Genomic DNA, 4,051 nt, shown 5'->3' with positions numbered 1-4,051 from the left:
ACTTTTTTTAAACCCCCACCCCCCCCCCCCCCAACACGTTTTTGAGCGTTTTTAATTGTGTTTCAGCGCTGAAACGCGACTAAAAACAGCCAAAAATGCTCTTTAAAAAATCGTGCAGAAACCACGGTGAAACGCTTACGCTCTGGTGTTAATGGCGCCTGAATGAGGCCCAACACTTTACTTTAATACTGCCATACCACTGAGAGGCTGAGGAAAGGGGATTATTAAACAAATTAAGGAACGCTAAACTGTAAATAAGCGATTTATGTTATAAATGGTTTTTGCGCTGTGTTGGTGTTTGTGTTGTGATAAAATGATACAGGCGTATATTTAAACACAACACAAGGTATCACAACGTACGGCAATGCGTCACAAAGCTTTGCCATGCCTTGCCACAGTTAAATTGATGTTTTTTTACAAAAGAAAAAAATCATGCACTGCGATGCGTTCTAACAACGCACTGCAGCTCATGTGCCTGGCGTACACCACAATATGGTGCACGTGAATGTTATGTGTGTGTGGGGGGGAGGGGGGGTTGTGCTTTTTTAAAATTATTATTTACACATTTGTAATTTATTTTTAAATTATTATTTATTATTATTTTACTGTTGGGGGGGGCTTCGGGGAAATATTAGGGGTCTAAACAGACTCCTGACATTTCCCTTTTGATATGGAAAAAGACATTGAGGACACAGAGTCCTCAATGTCTTTTTCTGCAGCCGCAGCACTCAGTGAATGGAAAGCACTCAGTACAGAGACTTCCCATTTATTCAAAAATTGCTGATAGTAAGATATTTACTAAAAAGCAGATTCTCAATGGGGAGGTGGGGGGGAGGGGGGGTTGTGCTTTTTTAAAATTATTATTTACACATTTGTAATTTATTTTTAAATTATTATTTATTATTATTTTACTGTTGGGGGGGGCTTCGGGGAAATATTAGGGGTCTAAACAGACTCCTGACATTTCCCTTTTGATATGGAAAAAGACATTGAGGACACAGAGTCCTCAATGTCTTTTTCTGCAGCCGCAGCACTCAGTGAATGGAAAGCACTCAGTACAGAGACTTCCCATTTATTCAAAAATTGCTGATAGTAAGATATTTACTAAAAAGCAGATTCTCAATGGGGAGGAGCCTCTGTACAGAGTGATCGATCGGCAGGCTCTCCTCCCTGCCTGCCGATTGATCACGATGATCGAGCGGCAGGCGCGGAGGAGAGCGGAACCGCTGTCCTCCTGTCAGTTTCAGGATGGCAGCAGCTCCATTTTTTTCGGTTACCCGCTGCCTCAGCCCATACAAGCAGAGGAAGAGCAGCAGGGATTGCCCCCAGTGCTGCGGGGCCCATAGCGACCGCATCGGTCGCTATGGTGGTAGTTCCGCCACTGCACCCCAGCTACTTCTCAACTCCTCAACCTAACCTCTTCTTTTAGTCTAATGCAATGGACCCACACTCTGTTCACATTCACACCATTGACCAGGTAATCTCCCACCTCTGCACTCTTTGCAACCTCTCCTACACCCCTCTTTCTTTCCCTTATCACAACCTTAACAGCTTCATGCTCTCCCTTTTCTTAACTCCCTATCCTTCTAACCAACCAACAAACAATTACCAATAGAAACCTAAGCTCCTGTTACCCCCATATGCTTTATTCTTCAACAGACTACTGCACTTTATGACAAAATATTACCCAGGTCTTGCCCTGATTTTGCCACTTTTGTCTATAACTCACTCTCATCCTCCCTGGACACAGTTGCACCATCACTACACACAACCACTACAGCCATGGCAAACTGACAACAGCAGAAGATGTAAAAGGCATAGCCATACCCATGAGTGGCTGTGGCATAAAATGAAATCCCTGCAATGCTTCGCCTTATATTAATCTGTCAAACAAACATATGTTATCAGCAGGGTTTGAAAAATTTGATAGAGTCTCACCAGTCAGTCAAAAATGTCACCATTCAGCATCACCGGACTGTAGCCTTGCAATTTATGTTAAAAAAGTTTGGGGACAGATAGAGCTTTCTTTTGGAGGTATATAATCACCACGCGGGGTATTTTTTTACTTTATTGCTATTACATGGGGGGCTAAGAAGCCCCCTATGGGATAGCCAATTTACATGACTGGTAACAGCCAGTCATTTCAAAAACAAGATTGTTGCAATACGTGATGAGATCTTCACTGTCCAGATATCTCCCCCATCTATCACACCTTCTCTAAAACTCAGGGTAACAAAGATACTATATTTTTCAATGATTCCCCACCCCTCTCATGCACTGATCACCCCCATACTTAAAAAGACCTCCCTGGATCTCCTCAAGATGAACTTAAGACCCATCTCCTTGCTTCTGTTCACCTACAAACTATGAGAATGTCTAGTCTAGAACCCTCTGAGCTCACTAACCACTTAATCACTGCTAAAACCAATGGCCACTACTACATGCTTATACTCTTAGACTTTTCTGCTGCTTTTGATACATCTGACCACTCACTTCTCCTGAAAAAAGCTCTCTTGGCCTCCAAGAATCTGCTTTTTCCTGGATCTCCTCATAACTATCTCAGCACACCTTCAGTGTCACCTACAATTCCTCTTCTCCTCTTCCTTTTTCAGTAGGGTTCTCCCAAGGATCTGTGATTGAACCCCTACTAATTTCTATATACACCTTCACCCTGGGTCAGTTGATAGCCTACCACGGCTTCCAATAACATCTCAAAGCTGACAAAAGATCTATTGCTCTACTCCCCCCTGTGCAGCCTACTATTACTTTTCTATTGAGATCAACAGCACAACGATCAATCCGTATCCTTAGGCCAGGGTACTAGGTGTATTCCTCGACTCTGATCTCTCCCACCCTCTAGCCCCCCAAGTTGCCCCAGATCTACAGGCTCTGCAGGAGCACCTTCAATCTATGCCCTGTTAAAGGGTAGGCCTGACTAGTCCATTGAAAACAAGTAAGTGGGATTAGCCTTTTGCCTCTCGATGTATAATAACACCCGGCCACTTTGACGTCTATCTGTTTTCATAATCAGCTTATAAGAAATCTTCCTCAGCGTCACCCAACTAATCTCACTTCTTCCCAGTTTAAGCAAGCAAGCAAACAGGTGCTGTGAAGGGTGGCTTTACTTACATGACGAGGGATGAAAGTTTTCATTTCCATGCTAATTTGATGAAAATCGTTGAAATGTCACCATATTGGCAAAAAGCATTGGAGGCACAGGGAAAAGTGAAATTAAGGTGGTTTTAAGGGTGCACAAGCTCCTATCAACACTTTTTGTTTTCAATAGATTGAAGAAGGCTCTTTGAGGTTTTTAATGCTGTCTAAAAAAAATTTCAGGAGTTTTAAAAATTCCATACTTTATCCAAAGTTAACTACTTGCTGACCTGAACAATTGCTTACATTTGCACACACATGATAAAATCTGAATTTCTGGCTAGAAAACAGCTTCAGACCCCCCAAACAATTATATATTTTCTAAAAGCAGAGGCCCCGTAGACAACAAAGATGCTAGTTGCAATTACTTATGTTGCACGGTATTTGCACAAATATTTAACAAGTCCCCTATGTATAAGCAAATAGGATGTGACAGGTCCTCTTTTATGGAGACATCAGGGGTCTTTCAGACCCCTAATGTCACCTAGGGACCACAAAGAAGAGCGGAGCAGAGATCAGCAGCTAGAAGCTTGCTGATCTCCCTCCAATCTATCAGGGGAGAACCGTGTGCCGGTTCTGGGGCTGCACGGGGGACAGCGGAGCCCGGTGAAGCCAGCGGTGACACTGGCAGCGGCGGGACACACACATCGCCGCGCTGTACAAGCGATCTAGCGCCTGTACAGATGCCAGATCACTTGTACAGAAACAGCAATTGCCTGCTGTTTAAAATGGTACCAGCAGCAACTGTGTTCTTGATATAACCACTTCTAGAGGATGACTTGTATTTACGTGACCCACTAGAAGTGGTTAAAAAAGGTTAGGGCTTTGGTTAAAGGGTAAGTGCACTTCATTATTATTACAGGTATTTTTATAGCGCTGACAACTTACATGGCACTTT

Source organism: Nanorana parkeri, unplaced genomic scaffold (genome assembly GCF_000935625.1).
Source record: "Nanorana parkeri isolate BGI_ZX_2015 unplaced genomic scaffold, ASM93562v1 scaffold629, whole genome shotgun sequence".
Taxonomy (NCBI): Eukaryota; Metazoa; Chordata; class Amphibia; order Anura; family Dicroglossidae; genus Nanorana; species Nanorana parkeri.
This window is presented reverse-complemented; position numbering follows the sequence as displayed.